Source organism: Canis lupus, chromosome 36 (genome assembly GCF_048164855.1).
Source record: "Canis lupus baileyi chromosome 36, mCanLup2.hap1, whole genome shotgun sequence".
In the NCBI taxonomy this organism is placed as follows: Eukaryota; Metazoa; Chordata; class Mammalia; order Carnivora; family Canidae; genus Canis; species Canis lupus.
This window is the reverse complement of record NC_132873.1, coordinates 9,689,662-9,708,308: the sequence shown is the minus strand read 5'-3', so window position 1 is coordinate 9,708,308 and position 18,647 is coordinate 9,689,662. Positions and strand designations below refer to the sequence as shown.

General features: G+C 33.6%; 1 protein-coding gene across 9 annotated transcripts in view; it reads left to right on the top strand.

Annotated features, from left to right (window-relative positions):
• Positions 1–18,647, top strand: part of SPAG16 (sperm associated antigen 16) — a 908,675-nt gene that overhangs the window by 436,287 nt on the left and 453,741 nt on the right. The gene's annotated exons all lie outside the window — the stretch shown is intronic.

Sequence of the window (18,647 nt, the reverse complement as noted above, 5' to 3'; positions counted from 1 at the left end):
GACATTCAATGCAATGTCTCTTCCACAATAACATAACCCAGATTTCTTCTGGGGGTCAATCCTACTTGATATGACAGTAGTACTTACCCTGACCTAAGCAAATCAATCTTTGTTGTCCTATTTCACTTGCCAAAGTAGGCCTCTTCAATATATACACAACAAATACAACAGGCATAGTAATATTTATATCAAAGATTGATAGATGAAAAAAATAGCTGAGAAGATGATTTCTCACTTGAGAATTCAGATAATATGATGTGGAAATATATAAAACAAAAGATCTTGTAAATACAGGAAGATTCTGACAAACTATAATCATCAGAGTCAAGGATTATCTCTCTCAATTTTTTTAACCTGTCAAGTAAACAAAATTACAATGGAATTAGAGGAATTAATAAACTAGCAAGTATATTTAATAGTATATGTTGAACTTTATGAACAGAAAATATAGATTATTTTAAATCATTTTTTTATTTTTATTTTAAATCATTTGTTAGTTTTTTAAAAAAACACATAAATCTTACACTAAAAATTTAGTGTAAATTAATTCTTCAGAATAGAAATTATACAATCTACAATTTGTAAAAGAAGATTTAATAATAAAAGAAAATAAATCAATAACTTAAATAAAATGAAACCTGCATTATTAAAAAGTAAATAAATGAATATTGAGTCACAGAGGAACTATAAACACTAGTTGATGAACAATCACTCCCACAATACTTACTATACATATGAGATGTAACCAAAGCTGTAGTCAGAGTAAAATTCATAGCTTTCAATGTTTTTTTTTATTAAACACACACACAAAAATAAAAAGTGAATTATAAATTCAGATAAAAAGTACAACTGGTCAACAAAATGTAGAAAAGCAAAATAATGAATAAATGAAAAATAGAAATTAAAATAAGGGAATATGTTTTAATCTAAAAGTTTTTTTGAGAAAAAATAGAAAAATAAAGAACTATAATAATATAAGTATAGACACCTCAAAAAACTGCTGGAAAAATGAAAGTGAGGAAACAGAAATATAAACCTAAGTGATTTGAGAGGAGTTAAAATCACAGAGATAAATCTATATCTATAAAATATATATACAAATATATATACATCTAAGTATATATATATATTTATCCATGTATATATCTCCAAGTATACATATATTTATTCAAATATATATATTTGATAAAAACACAGATTTCTATAAAAATAAATATTACCAATACTTAATCAAGATGGAATAGAACCCAGAATAGATTAATAACAATGGAAAAAAAAAAAAAAAAACAGTTCTAAAAGTTGTACTTTGCATTCCCATGTTGAGCAGTTCTATTGGCTGAGTTTTAAAAATTTTATTCTAAAAAATCAATTTTTGCGTTCAAGGAATTTTTTGAAGCCAAGGAAAATAAGGAAATTTTAATACTAGTTTTAAAAATGGAGCAAAAATATAACTCTAAACTGAACAAATCCAGGCCCCTACCCCATAACTATAGGCCCACTTCACAATTACAGTTGCAAAACTTTTAAAGAGAAAGGAACTGGAATTCAGTCCCATATTTGAAAAAACAATGTGCAATGACCAAATAAGATTTGTATTGGAAAAGTATGGAAAACATAAGTGATTCAACTATGAGGACATTATAACATAAATTGTAATAGTAGATAAATATTGAAAATTACTTTAAAATGGATGGATAAAAACCTAGTATCTGTATTTAAGGCACATTATTTGCAAATATTGTTAAGCTTCATGTGTTGCAATTGACAAGAAGAATAGGTTTTGGAACAGCTGGGAAACTAAGAAAATACGGTGGGTGAATGTAGACTCTGGATGCCATGGACTTAGATAGGTCAAAATAGGAATGGGTGCTTACAGGTAATAGGCAAAGTGGGAAACATAAAACCAAAAAATCAAAAATACCTAAAATACCTAAAATCAGCATACGAGCAAGTATCACATATCTGTGCAAGCTTACTTATCAATATTTATTCTCAATAAATGTCAGCCACATATTTTTCTTTCCTTTAATGATAATGATTTTTTTAAAACAATTTGAACACTGACATTTTCTAACATATTTGTAATTCACACAAGAAAAATGTACATGGGAAACTTTTAATTATAAACACTGGACCAATATTTTACAGACTATACAACTGACAGCATTTAAAAATTCTTGTCACAGAAGGCCAGTCTCCCAAAGGGTGTATCATTTCAAAATAATGCTGTACACACCCTGATCATTACTATAAGTTGTTTGCAGTAGAATTGATTTTGTTTGTATCTAAGTTTCTAAGTTCCTTAGTAGGATTTGTGAATCAAGACAATTTTTAGGAATGACGTGGGTAACTAATCACTGTAGAACTGACTGTTATTACATATTTACCACTAGATGGCAATCATACATTGGTAAGGTAAAACACCCTTTGCATTTACAGGGTAGACTAAGGAACTAGCTGTGAAAGAGATTTTTATCAGTTACTGAAAATGGTGAACGAGTGGAGCAATACAGAGAATGTGCACTGGCATTGCCTTTGCACTGTTGAGTGAAATATACAATTCCACAAAGTAGAAACTAAGCATACCCCAGTGCAAATTAGATATCTGACTCTTAACCACAGACGCATGGAATCAGTTTCAGGTTGCCCATGTTAGAATCCTAGCTTCACCTTTGCTAGTTCTATCAGTTTTCTCATCTGTGAAATGGACAGCATAATGATACCTACATTGTAGATTGATGGTGAAGGTGAAATGCTATAGTATATTAAAAACACAAATACTATTGCCTGATACATATATGCTCAATAAGTGTTACCATTATCATTTGTTATTCATTCAGTTGGTATTTTGAGGATGTAGAGATAACTCAAAACTTTTTAATAAAGCTGGCAGCCTTAAACACAGTGAGATAAGAAAAGAAGAATATGTTATGATGACTGGGTCCCACCAAACCCATTGGAAAAACACTATCAAACCATATTTCATCATGTCTGAAATTCTTATCAAGTTAAACATCAAACAGTTATAATTGAAAAATAAATATAATTAATGTAAAAAGGTGTATGTTATATAACTACTCTTAGCTCTTAAAAAACAAGTTTTTAAAACTTACACTAATAATTTATACCATATTTTGTTTCTAAAGAAGAGAGAAAGAATACTGCATATTACTTTTTTTTTGGTTTTAATTGAAAAAAATTTTTGATCAGAAACACCAAACACCAAAACCAAAAATAGATTTTATTTATTTATTCATGAAAGAGAGAGAGAGAGAGAGAGAGGCAGAGACACAGGCAGAAGGAGAAGCAGGCTCCATGCAGGGAGCCTGATGCGGGACTTGATTCTGGGACTCCAGGACCATGCCCTGGGCCAAAGGCAGGTGCTAAACCCTGAGCCACCCAGGGATTCCCCAAAAGCTTTTTAAAATACTTTTATTTCAATTTGTTTTATGAGGAATATAAAGCATATAGTGTTTGACCTTCTGTATCCACAGACATGTTTTATTGTTATTGGTCTATTCAGACTAGTTTTGGGCAACTGAAACACAGAGTTACATATCAATCTCCAGGTTAATATTAAGAGGTAAATAGAACACACACTATGCTATTTACTCCTTTCCTCTACCAGGGAATGATACCAATGACAGTCAGGTAGTTTTGAGATAAATACAATGTCCAGTTCTCTGATTCTTGGGATTATGTTTTCTTTTGTATGCCCAGAGCTTATTATGTGAAACAGTGTGTATCTTCCTAAATATCTCTATAAAATGAAAGTATTTGGGATTAGTGGTTTAAACAATTTCAGAGTGCTGCAATTTTTTCCTGAGTTCATTGCCTGAGGCAGAAATAGACCTGAGAGCATCCTGTTAAACATAACTTCTACCCTTATAAGCTGATTTATGATTTGTGAATAAATAGGTCTCTACGAAATCCCTCATACTCTCTCTTCCCTGTACAAGCTATCTATTTATATATTTATATAGTGCTTAAAATCATAGTATGAAAGCTCCTTGACAAGTATATCATTTAGTTATTAGAAAAAAACAGAAGCACGAATAATCTTTTTATTTGCTGGAAGCATGAAGTCAAGAGTTCAAATTTCAAAGCATAATGAAGAAGTCGATGTACAATTTCCATAGGATTGTAGTGTCTTGCTTCTTCCTGAGCTTTAGAGGTAGATACTCTGATCATCTGGAAACCTCAGTAGATTTTTAACAAAATAATTTTGAGATATACCTGTTAAATGATTAATGGTCTTTATATTCTTTGAAGGGGGTATACATTATAATTTCCTTCTTAATGTAGTTAAGTCCTGTTGGTGTGAAAGAGATAAGGCTTGAAAATATTAGCACTTACTTAATGTTTTTTGTTTAATTTTTAAAGTAATATGTAATCACCATTAAGAAAAGTGTCTAGAAAATATATATTTTGAGGCACCTGGGTAGTGCAGTTGGCTTAGCATCCAACTTGATTTTAACTTAGGTCATGGTCTCAGGGTCATGAGATCAAGCCATGCATCAGGCTCTATGCTTCATGGGGAGTCTGCTTAAGATTCTTTCCTCTCCATCTGCCCTTCTGCCACACTTGTGCACTCTCTCTCTCCATCTCAAATAAATAAATAAATCTTTAAAAATAGAGGAAGTATTTCTCATAGTCTCAGAGCTCAGTGAAAGTTGAAGACACTGCCCAAGGGTTCTCCTGAGGCAAATGACAGGATGTGGTTCTACAGAAGAAGCACTTCCTAAAGTCAGACCCTTTTTCAAGTGTTTATATGACAAAAACAGATGTATCATTTTATTTAATCTCTGGTAGCCTAGTTGCTCATTTGAAAATGGGAATAACCTACTTCCTTAGGTTTACGTGAAGGCTGCATGAGAAAATTTATATAGAACATTTGGCTGTCTTGGGCTCAGAATAAGCATTTGGTAACAGCAGAATTGTTCATGTTGTTGGGCAGATTTTTGCCTTGATGTGTTTTTTTTTTTTTTTTTCCCCTGAAAGCAATATTGTCTCCAGGTCTATTGGCTTCTCTACCTTGACCTAGCAAGAAAGAAATCCAAGGAACACTTAAAAACATTAAGAGCAGGATCTGTATGATACCCATCTTTGTCTAACATATCAATTGAAACATTATAGGGAATCAATAAATATTTACTTAATTAAAATGAACAGAATTGGAGATGTTAGACCAGGAATGTAGCCACTTTTATTCATACTCCTAATAGTATCATGTGATTAAAGGGATATACTCACAAACATGCACAAACATACACATTCACATGCATACAACTCATTATTAATGAGATCATTTTATCAAAAAAAAAAAAAAAACCCAAGCCTACTATTCTTCATTTGCCACAAAACCTCTAAAAAAATATCAAGTCTTCTCTTAATAATATTACCATGAGGATAAATTTCATTCAAAAACTCAGTTGTGGGGCAGTCTTGGTGGCTAGGTGGTTTAGTGCTGCCCTTAGCCCAGGGCCTGATCCTGGAGACCCGGGATCTAATCGCGTGTTGGGCTCCCTGTATGGAGCCTGCTTCTCCCTCTGCCTGTGTCTCTGCCTCTTTCCTTCTGTGTCTCTCATGAATAAATAAATAAAAATCTTAAAAAAAAAAAAACTCAGTTATAAGGGGAAGCATTTCTAGGATGGCTGAATAAGAACCTTCAAAAATGTCCTCCTCTGTAAAAGTTGAGAGAACATTGGCAAAAATTGCTAAAATCAATTTTGTTTAGAACTTAACCAAAGGCCTGCCCCCATTCAAGGAGGATTTATTGGAGGAAAACCTCCCTGTTCCCATTCCTCTCTCTGTAGCTCTGCAGTAGCTTTGAAAATCAACTGCCTCACAATCATGGTAGCTGTGAAAACCAGTACCAGCAACTAGAAGTGCCAAAAAAGTTTGGAGATCACAAAGCCCCATTCTCAGACAGATATCACTATTTATACTTTCTGGAAGCCTCCTGGAAATATCTATATGCAGAGTTTGTTTTTATTAGACCCGAGTCAGAACTTACTCTGTATGAATGGATTATTTGACAGGGCATTTGCAGCAAACAATTAGCGGTATGTGTTTAATATTGCAGCTGCCAGAGGCAGCAATAACAGTCAGACAAGAGGTTGACCAAATTCTTAAATAGAAAAGCAGAAGAATTAAATATCCCTAAGGGCTTTGAAATACTGCCATATTCCTAGAAATGTCGGAGGACACATGCATTTGAAGAAGTGCATGCATGCTCAGAAAAGACTTGAGAAGAGTCTAATCTCCCACCTCTGACTGACCTTGAGAACTTGTGCAAGCAGGAAGCAAAGGCTAAGGCACTCTATAAACTTCCAGAGTGTTGAGGATGTACCCAGCATCCATACAGAGCCACTTGCAAAGGTTGGATGACTTATTGACTCAAGGCATTAAACCAGCACCTGTCCAATTATTAGCTAAATGAGCAGACTTCTGTGGCCACACACAACAAAGAATATATTATTTCAGGAAAGACACTAAGAAACAAATAACAACAACAAATAGCAGCAATGACAAATCCTGGAGAGGAGGAAGTCTGACTTCCAGACTTTCCATATTACTTTAAATGTCAGATTTTCAACAATGACCAGAAATAGGAAATATGAAAAGAAGCAAGACAATGTACAGAGCCTATACATATTTTATATTATAAAATGGAATTAAAATTGCAGATGAAATTAAGGTTTCTAGTCCATTGACATTAAGATGTGAAAATTACCCTGGATTATCCAGGTGGACCCCATGTAATCACGTCCCCTTTAAATGTGAAAAAGGAAAGCAGAAGGGTTACAGTAAGAGTGATATGAAACTATGTGATGTCTTCTCCCTTCAAGACACCTGTTTTTTTGATATTTTGACCTCAGTTCAGTGAAACTTATTTCAGAGTTCCAGAATTAGAAAATAATAAATTTGTGTTATTTTATGCCACCAACTTTGTGGTAATGTGTTATAACACACATAAGAAAAGAACTAATACAGTGTGAGTATTGTTATTAAATATATTCCTCAATATTCTATTTGTACTGATGCTATTGTAAATAAAATTGCTTTCTTAATTTTCAGATTGTTCATTCCTAAGGTCTAAAAATGCAGTTGATTTTTGTGTATTCATCTTGTATCACTATGCAACCTCATTTATTAATTTCAATATTTTTGGTAGAATTCTTAGAGTTTTCTAGATATGTTATCTTCACATATTATTTGCAAAGATTTTCCTTTTTCCAATATAGATGCCTTTTTAAATCTAATTATTCAGCTAAAAACTTCATAGCAATGTTGAATAGACATGGCAAGAGCAGACGTCCTTGTCTTATTGCTGATCTTAGGAAGAAAGTGTTTTGTCTTTGACCATTAAATATGATCTTAATTGTGGATTTTTTGTGGATGCATTTATCAGGTTTAGGGCATTCCCTTTTATTCTCAATTCTGTGAGTGTATTTATCTTGAGAGTGTATTGGGTTTTATTAAATAACTTTCCTGCAACTATTGAAATAGCTATGTAGTCTTTATCATTTATCAATAGAGTGTTTTTTGTCAACTGATTTTTATCAAACAACTTTGCATTCCTTGAATAAATGCTATTTAATCATGCTATATATAACCCTTTTCATGTATTGTTGGATTCAGTTTACTATTTTGTTGAAGATATTTGCATCTATACTCATAAGAGATAGAGGTTATAATTTTCTTGTGATATCTTTCTTGGCTTTGGAAATCAGACCAATATTGGCCTAAAAGAATAAGTTAGGAAGCATTTCCTCTCCCCATATTTTTTGGAAGCATTTGTGAAGAATTGGTATTAATTCTTTGGCAAAATTCATCAATGAAGCCAGTTGGTCTTGAGCTTTTCTTTGTGGAAAAGTTTTGATTACTAATTCAACTTGAGGAATTTGTCCATTTCATCTAGGTTATTGAATTTGTGTCACATTGCTGCCATATTTATTGTCAAGTTTTTTGCAGTTTCCTAAATAATCCCTTTAATTCTGTAAATTTGGTAGTAATGCCTTTCTTTCATTCTTGATTTTAGTAATTAGTCTCTCTCTTTTTTTGTTGATCAGTCTAGCAAAAGATTTGTCAATTTTGTTGCTTTTCTCAAAGAACCAACTTTTATTGTTGATTTTCTATGTATTTTTCTCTATTTCATTTATTTCCACTCTAATATTTGTTCTTTCCTTCTGCATTCCTTGGATTTTTTTTTTAAGTTTCTTAATGTGTAAGGTTAGATATCATTTGAGATCTTTATTCTTTTCAAATGTACTATTTATAGTACCTTTACCTTCTAAGCAGTGCTATGGGGAGCAGTCCATAAGTTTCAGTATGTTGTGTTTTTGTCTCCATTTGTACAAAAGTATTTTCTGATTTTTCTTGTAAAATTTCTTCTTTGAGCCATTGGCCAATTAGGAGTATGCTACTTGATTTCCACTTATTTGTGAACTTCCTAAATTTCCTTCTGTCATGGCTTTCTGTTTTAATTCCATTGTAGTTAAAGAACATACTTCATATGATTTAATTCCTTTAAATTTACGGAGGCTTTTTTAAAGCATTAGTATGTTATCCCAAAGAATGTTTGATGTACGTGTGGGAAGAATGTATATTCTTATTTTGCTGAGTAGAGTCTTTGACAGATGTCTGTTAGGTCTAATTGGCTTACACTGTTAAGTTTTATATTCCTTTGTTGCTCTTCTAATTATCCTATCATTAAAATTAAGAAATTGAATTCCCCAAATGTTATTGTTGAATTGTCTATTTCTTCTATTAATTCTGTGACTTTTGCTTCATGTATTTTGGGTCTTGTATTAGTTTTTTTTTTATTGTTGCTGCAACAAATATCACAAACATAACAAATTCAACAAACATAACAAAAACAATAGTTTATTACCTTGTAGTTCTGGAGATCAGAAATCAGAAATGGCAGAGGGGGTTCCAGGGTGGCTCAGATGGGTAAGCGTCTGCCTTCAGCTCAGGTCATGATCTCAGGGTCTTGGGATCGAGCCCTACATCGAGCTCCCAAATCAGTGGGGAATCTGCTTCTCCTTCCCCTTCCTTTTCCTTTTTCCTTTTTCCTTTTTCCTTTTTTCCTTCTCCTTTCTTCCTTTTCCTCCTCCCCTGCTCATGTTCTCTCTCTCTTACTCTGTACCCCTCTGTCTCAAATGAATAAATAAAATATTTTTTAAAGAAAGAAAGAAATCAGAAATGGGTCTCACTGGGCTTACTTAGGTTGTAAAATGCTACAGACACATTGGAAAAACAGTGTAGCACTTCTTCAAAATGCTAAATACACAATTACCATATGACCGAGCATTTCCACTCATAGGTTTATATCCAAGAAAATTAAAAGCATAGGTCCACACAAAAATTTCTATGCAAATGTTTATAGCAGCATTATTCATGATGATCAAAAAAAAAAAAAAGGAAATAATCAAAATTTCCATCAACTGATGAACAGATAAAGAAAATATGTTATATCAAGACAGTGGAATATTTTGTAAACAATAAAAAGCTATGAAGTACTGATACATGCTGTAATATGTTGAAAAAATTGGTAAGTGCTTACCAGGGATGGTAAAGAGGAAAGAATGAGGAGTAACTAATGAATATGGATTTTCTTTGGGGTGTGTTAAAAATATTCTCAGATGAGGGCACCTGGGTGGCTCAGTTGGTTAAACATCTGCCTTTGCCTTCGAGTATCTCTCTTGATAATAAATAAAAACTTAAGAAAAAAAAATTGCCAGATGAAATAGTGGTGATGGTTATACAACTCTGTAAATATACTTCAAACCATTGAATTTGCCCTATAAATTGGTGAATTTTATGATATATGAATTATATATCAATAAAGCTCTTTTAAAAAAATAATTAAACGTATAAATACAAATGACCCTGACTAGTGGTATGATAGGCAGATATAGAGTCACTTTTATGAAATTTTGAAGGGCTTACTATATATCTTTCTTATAAAAGTTAACCATTTCTATTTTAAAAATATTTTGGTAAAATAGTGATACACATTTGATAATTTTAAATTGATGCTTAATGCTTGGAACATCATTCTGGACATAGAAGAAAAATGAAATAATTTTTGTGTATAATCCTAACCCTAAAAGATGTCCAGTTTAATCTCTATAGTACTCACACCTGCATTCTACTTTATGTATAAACTATATTAGAAATAGAACTATAGGTATATTAAATTAGAATAGATATATGTACTATTCTATTTGTACCAATTTATACTCCCATAGTATATGAATGATAATTCTTGCCAACTCTAAATTTTTATTTTTTTTCAAACTCTTGGATGTATAATGAGTATGACATTGACACTAAAACTGAAATTATTAAAAAAAAACTGAAATTTTTAGTGAAACTAATCTTTCCTTGTAGATTAGCTATTTATATTTCTTTTGTGAATAACTCAACTTTTTTATTTTTAAAAATTCTATTTCTTTATAAGAACCTTTTTTTTTGTTAAATATAACCGTTTTATACTATGTAATACATAAAGATCTCCCAGACTTAGTCTTCAAATAAATGTTTGCTTATGGAGTTTTTTTGTTTGATAAATATCTTTCTTTATGGTTTGTTATTGTTATTCTTGTTTGATATTAAATTTTTCCAAAAGTTATGTAGCAGTATTTACTAACCAATTATTCTTATGGCTCTCTTTTGCCCTAATGCATATAAAAACGTTCACCTCACCATTTATTCTCTTGTTTAATGGTTCTCTTTTTTTAATTTCACCATTTAAAATATTTATTTTATTCTTAATGTAACAAAGGAATATAACTATTTTTTCCATTAAGAACAGCATGAGCTGTAGGCTTGAATCAAACTTCTTTTTTATTGTTTATCTTTATGACTTAGACTTATTTTAATACGAGATGTGTAAACAACTCTATGGTCAGTTGATGATATTGTCTACTGCTGGTATCATTATGCCAATTACTGCTGGTATCATTATACCAATATTTTCAATTCCTTTTTTTTTTTCCATATCTACGTTGTTATTAGATTTTCCTCAAGCTTTGACCCAAAGTACTTCTTAATTTAATGACTTTTGTTGTTTTTGAAGCAGCCTCCACATTTGTGGAGCTCCAGCATGGGGCTTTAACTCACAACCCTGTGATCAAAACCTGAGCTGAGATCAACAATCAGATGCTTAACTGACTGAACCACACAGGTGCCCCAATTCAATGATTCTTAATAAACAAAATATTTTTTTCATTTTGAATGAAAAATGTGGGCTCTAATCTTTGTGTCTAATTCAAAGCATTTTTATTCATATTATTTTAATAATTATTTTTATGTCATTTGTTTTGTTTTCTCTTTCTGACATTGCTCCTATCTTCTATTTGATTTCTCAACTCTGTCCTCTATTTTTATCAACTATCTAATTTATCCCTTCACCCTTCTTTCAGGGGTGAAGTTAAAAAAATTATTATTTTTTACATTGAACTTATTTTGTTTGCAGATTTTAATCTGATAATTATATTTTTCATTGCTCTATGTAAAGACCTATAATTGTGGTTCTTGTCTGTAAACAATTAAGTACCATACATGTAGCCCAGTTTAGAACTGATCTTCATATCCCCAGAAGAGCTGGGAAGTGGCCTCTGCTACCTTATTCTTTTTCCAGTTCACTAATTTATAGCCACATCTGTCACCTGCCACTGCCAGTGTTGAGGCCCACCCTCAAAGCACTTTAATTGGACAAATATGAAAATACCTTATTTCACATAGATCTGCCATGGTATGTGATCCTGCTGTTTGTATCATTCCAATCTGCCTTGTATGGTAGACAAATATTCACCTTCACATATATAACTAATTTGGGTCACGGATTCATACTTAACAGGCTTGAGAGAATACAGCAGTTTTCATCACCTTTTTTTTTCTCCCTGACATAAGAGTGAGATAGCTCAGAAGGCATGTTCCTGGTATAGCCAATCTGAGCTGCATCTTGAGTCTTCAGCTAGTTTCTGAAATTGACACTTGCCTTATCTGAGCAGCCTCAGAATCTGCCACTGTCTTCCTCTTACAAAACACTTCTGATAGGTGAGCAACACATGGTACTTATCCAGTTAACAGAAAACAATTGAAAATATAGAACTGATACATTCAAATGAACAAAATACTTTATATTATATCCCTTCCTTGAGCAGGTTTATCATCTCCTGTATCCCATCTTTACAAATGTCCCATCCCCAAATATATTGCATGATCCTCACTTTTTTTGTATTTTTCCTAATTGTTTCTAACCTTTATAGATGTTAAATTGTTTAATGCTGAATTGTCTGAACATTTGGCAAATAGGATTCAGTAGTTTTCTAATTGTTTTCTTCCTTTTTTTATTAGTGAATAGATTTTAGAGAGTGCTGTTTTCTCAGATTCTTTACAATTGTCCCATTCTTCTGACTTCTAGAATCATTTCAAAGATCTTATGGCTTAAAGAAAAAAACAAGATGTCGAATAAATAGCTCAATGGGAAACTAGTCTAAGTGTGCTAACTTACCATTAATTTTATATGCTTCTTCCAGAAAGAAGCTTTAAAGCTTCATGAGCTTTCTGCTTTTCTTAGACCTTTCCTAAAAAGGAAGCCATACTTCTGAGATTTTATGATCCATTCAGATCTAGAGAGAGCTCCCACTGGGTATTCTGCTTATAATTTAGACACTTGTTCTAGAAAAACATCCCTTGCTGCAATGACCTTCTGTGTATTATGACAACTAGTCCCATAAATTCCTTTCTCTCTCTATCTGAAGTGGTATTAATGGGGTTTTCTAGCCTTTTTTTTTTTTTTCTAAGTTCTTTTTAATGCTGCTCTTCTTTTACGGATGTGAAACTTCAAACCAGACCATTATGCATTCTTCCAACCAATTTGGCGTGCAGTATATTAAGCAAATATTTTTTTAAATCTTGGGCATTTTTTTAAGAGACTATTTATTCATGAGAGACACAGAGAGAGAGGCAGAGAGATAGGCAGAGGGAGAAGCAGGCTCCCTACAGGGAACCGCATGCGGGACTCTATCCCAGGACTTTGGGATCATGCCCTGAGCCAAAGGCAGACACTCAACTACTGAGCCAATCAGGTGTCCCGAAATCTTGGGCATTTGATGACATTTCCCAGTCATCAAATATAGAGCATATTGTTCTTTATTTTCATTCATACATGGCCATTCTTATAAACTCAGGGTGGGGAAAGTTAGAGGCCTGGTCCATGCCATGATCTTAACTCAGAAGTCCATATTTATTTTTAATAGATGATTAAAATTGACCTTTGAGGTCATTTTTATTCCTGAGTTTTTATATAAGCAAATTTTACCCTAAGACTATTTTTGTAAGCAGGAAGTTTCTCAGGTCAAATAGATGCTGTCAAAATAATGACTCCTAGAACTGTTAAATGTCATGAGAAACTAAAATTTTGCCTCTAGTTAAACCAAAAATCATTCAACTGTATCTAAGCTGTAAAGAAATATTAGCTTGTATGACCTAACCTTGCTGATTGATGGCCTGATTAAATTACACAGGAAACCTTGGCAGGTTATTGCAGTTTTTAGAAAATTTTGTTGCTTCACAAATATCAGTAAAGCTCACAGTTCTCACCTCAGAAAGGCATTATAATATATATGAAAGCATTCTAATTGAGAGGATGTAACACCTTGAAAGACTACATAAGCCCTCAGGTCAAAAGTTGTCATTCTGCATCTACAATATGCTTTGATGTAAATGTGCACCAGGGCCACATCCATATGGGCAGACTGGGTCAGGGCATGGCCATTCTATTTATTTTCAACTCTTTTTACAAACTATATCAAATGCTGAACACAATCATAGAATAACCATAGCCATTATAAAGGCAGCAACATGACTGTAGTCGGTTTTCATTCTTAAGTATTGTTACTGGTAATTGCAAGGTAAGCAATATAGAAATCTTAGTGATATACTAAACATACTGTTGTTTTAATTTGGTTGGCATCCTTGTTAGAGAGGGTTGCATTTTTCAAATACCATTAGGGCTTAATTCTCTGCAAGAGCCCTGACTGAAAACCAAGGTCCAGTTAGTGGTGATAGAAGAAAACAGTGACTTATGAAGATATATAAAAGATAGACTCAATAAAAATAGCCCTTCTTGTTGGAATTGGAGAAGAGTGAGAATTTAATATGGTTCCAGAGTTTTAACTTGAAAAACTAGATTTATGAAATAAAGAATATAGGTAAAGGGATACATTTCTGGAAAATTTTATCGTTTGGGGGACGTTTATTGAGTTTGAAACATCTGTGGGACATTTAGGTAGATATTTAGCACGTGACTCTGAATCTCAGGAGAGAGATTTTTGAGCTAGTCTATGAATTATCTACTGCCACAGCGATGTTGCATAATAAAACTACTTCAAATATTTTTAGCTTACTATAAGAGTATAGAATTCATAATTTTGTAGGTCAGCAGTAAATATCGCTCTTACCTGGGAAGATCTTTTCTTTGAGCTGAGCTTCTTTGTATATCTGTTTTTAAGCCAAGTCAGCTGGATGGTTCAGTTCTGATGGTGTCAGCTGGAGTGCCTTTAAAATCCCCCACCTGTCTCATCCCTACATGCTTCGCCCACTGTCCCATGGGCTAGGCTGGGTGTATGCTCACACCAAGGCACAGGTGCAAAGATAAGTAAGCCTAATTATGCCAGAAAAGCAACAGATGTATTTGCATTCTCCTGAAGATTAAGCTTGAACTGGCATGATATTTCCTTCTCATTCTACTGGCCAAAGCCCAGAGTGAGAGAAGGTGGACACTAACAGAATTACAGTGTCAAGTCTTGGATACAGGAAGAGGTAGAGAATTGAAACCATGTTTGCATTCCATCATTTTATATGGATGAGATGACCATGCACCCTGGTTTGTTCAGAAAAGTTCCAATTTATACCTGTTACCCTTATAGAACTATTAATGGCACCCCCCCTTACTGTGAATATTGTTCCAATTTGAGTGATAAATTATATGACAGCTCCATATTGGGGGGGGCGGATTGAATAGGGTGAGATGAACTAATTGAATCAGAGTATGTGTAGTGAACAGCAGAGATAGGATAAGAGTCCAGGTAGGAGGTGCCAAGGAACAGGAAATGAACAAAGACAAAATGGGTCTGAGGAAGCCAGGAGAGAAGAGATGCAAGAACAAGAGCTAAATTACAAGATCAACACCAGCAACTCATGAAATAAGATATGCAATATGCCTGTGGCATTTGACAACCAGAAGTCTTTGTTGAACATAGTAAGAAGTTGCAATGTATTAGAGTCAGCTTTAGTTCTTCCTTTTTATTTGACACTTCTGGATCTTAGATTTAAGACAGAAGGGACTGGACTCAGGAATGAGGTCCTTTGAGTGCTAGCATTCTAGGGGTCTGAATACTAAACACCACCTTCAGACTAAAATCAAATGTGCAAGATGCAAGAACTATAGCTTACATTTCTTCCCTATCTCTTTTGACACTAAATAAAAATGGTCTGATGTGTATATATTAGGAATTATTCTAATTTTATTTTATTATAACTATAAATTCATTTTTCTCCATGTATTTGATGTCTTTGATTGACACAAAATTCAATAAGACCTACTGTAGTTACATTAAGTATTAACCAGGACATTATTTTGAAACATTTGGGAAACCGTGATATCTAAGCCTGATCTGAAATCTTACTGAGAATATTAAACAAGACAGCTTTAAGGCTTGTCAAGATTTTTTTGACAATCATCCTAACTTTGATGAACCAACTAAGAAAATACCCCAGTAGAGTTTACTTTAAAAATCTTTGCAGATTTGACATTGTGTAAAAGTATCCAGTTACAAGCAGATACAGACTTAATGACAGTAAATGACATTAAATTTTTTCGAAGAACAAAACTCTCATTTGAAGTGTAGGAACATAGCTTTTTGTAATTTGAAACTTCAAGAATAATGAATTGGTTATCACATAAAGGGAAGAAAATCTGACTAGTATTGACTTTGCACCAAAAACAAAAGAAAAACAAAACAAAAAAGAAAGAGAGAAAGAAAAGAAAAAAGAAAAGGAGAAACCCATGATCTTCATGTTGTTGAGTCCTCTTCTTGGCTGCTGCTTAGACTTTACAAACCTATTTTGTGTGAGTGGACATCAGATTCCCTTTGGGATTCGAGTTTACTTATTTTATCAATAATAGCCTTCTTGTGGAAAGAGAAATAAATCACATATAAATGAAATACAAGAGATTACACCAGGAACTGAGCTTTTACCTTGACGAATCCAATAGCTTTGGCCAGATATCTCAATGTCAAAAGCATTATAAGTATTCTACAAGGTATGTCTGGCAAAGAGAAATCAATAACAAAGTATTGGATTTGATTAAAATGTTTACTTTTTCCCTCTTCTCCCTCCTTTCCCCAGCTAAATAGCCCTTTCCCATACTAATCTGATCTTTTTTATGGTTATTGGCTGGCTTTGATTTTTGTCAAAATGCCACATGCCTTAGAATTTATTTATAAATGATCAAGTTTTCTGCCTCTCCAAAATTTCAATATTAGGGTTCATGCTCTTTTGTAATGCCATGTGTCATTTAACTTGTTAACAGACTTCAAAGATATTTTAAACACCCCATTTTACAAATTATTTTTATTCTGACAACTTCATAATGCCTTTTATAATTCTTATAGAAGCAAAAGCATGCTTAGCAAGATAATTTTCCCAAGATTGCTCAGCTCAATTGTAGTTTAGTTTTTTCAGTAATTTTGCTCATCAAAGGCTCTTGGATTATTAAAAAATAAATAAATAGATAAAATTCCAGAAAACTGGTTATATTTATCTAGCACACCAGGATCTATTCTTTCTACTTGGAATGTTCTCCAAACTCTTCCTTCCCCTTGTTCTTTTTTTTTTTTTTTTCATTTTTTTCATTTTCATTTTTTTAAAATTTTTATTTATTTATGATAGTCTCACAGAGAGAGAGAGAGAGAGAGAGAGAGGCAGAGACACAGCCAGAGGGAGAAGCAGGCTCCATGCACCGGGAGCCCGACATGGGATTCGATCCCGGGTCTCCAGGATCGCGCTCTGGGCCAAAGGCAGGCGCCAAACTGCTGCGCCACACAGGGATCTCCCCCTTGTTCTTTATATGGCTAACTCTCAGTATACTTTCAGGGCTAGGGGCCTTAGTCATTTTCATTCTGCTATAAAAAATTACCACATACTGGGTGGCTTAAACATTTTTCACAGTTCTGGAAGCTTGAAAGTCCAAGATCAAGATGATAGTAGATCGGGTGACTGGTGAGAGCCTACTTCCTGGTTTGCAGATGGCTGTCTTCTTATTGTATTCTCACATGGTTGAGAACAGAGAGAGGAAGCAAACTCTCTAGTGTTTCTTCTTAAAAAGACTGATTTTATCATGAGGGCTCTACCCTCAGGTCCTAATTACCTTTCCAAAGCCACATCTCCAAATACTATCACATTGGAGATTAGGATTCAACAGTGAATTTTGGGGGTCAAGGGATACAGAAAAGAAACATTCAGTTCATAGCCCTGAGCTTTCAAAGTCACTTTAAGGGCATCTTTCTCTGACCCTCCCAGATTATGATAATATCTCAGATACACCTTTTCACCTAACATTTTCTTATGGAATGGCAGGACTGGGAATCATAATGTTTACTTCTGTATTCCCAACATTGTATGGCATTGAAAAATATTTGTCATCATGCTAATGGTCTAATTGGTACTTTTAGACTTGATAATATCATTTATGGATGATGGCACACATTGCCATTTTTGCATGCCTCTCTCAGGTCCATATTGTCTAGCCTTGACTGATTTGTTATTTTTTTTAAGATTTATTCATTTATTTGAAAATGAGGGGGAGCAGAGGGAGAGAATTTTCAAGCAGACTCCCCACAGAGCATGGAGCCTGACATGGGGCTCCATCACAGGACCCATTAGATCAAAACCTAAGCCAAAACCAAGAGTTAGGTACTTAACCAACTGAGCCACCCAGGGGCCCTTGATTTATTTTAAAACATTGCTTTTTTATCATGTTACATTTTAGTGCACCATTCAGTCACAATCTGTTATTTATGAGAAAAAGAAATGCTCCTTATAATAACATTTGAAGCCCTCTATAATTTGATCTAGATCAATTTTCTGATCTTGGCATACCCCCTTTTCTCCAACACAAGCACTTAGTGCTAGCCAAAGTAATTGTGAGGCTAAATCTGAATTATTAAGGGACACCTGGGTGGCTGAGTGGTTGAGAGTTTACCTTTTGCTCAGGTCATGACCCTGGGATTGAGTCCCACATTGGACTCCCCATGGGGAGCCTGCTTCTCCCTCTGCCTATGTCTCTGCCTCTCTCCCTGTGTCTGTCATGAATAAATAAATGAAATCTTTAAAAAATTATTTTTTCTTCTTCCTGGACTTTATTTTGATTCTCCACCTATTTCCTCACTGACTTTGGTTGCTCTCCACCTTCTTGTTTGTCCATCCAGAGCCTTCCTCGTTTTGAGGTTGAGGCACATGTTATGCTTTCTATAAAGTGTTCTATGATGGGTTTAGTCTTCAGTGATTTTTTCCTTCTGTTCATTTTCCATTAGATACTATTTTAGTTATGGTTCTATCACATA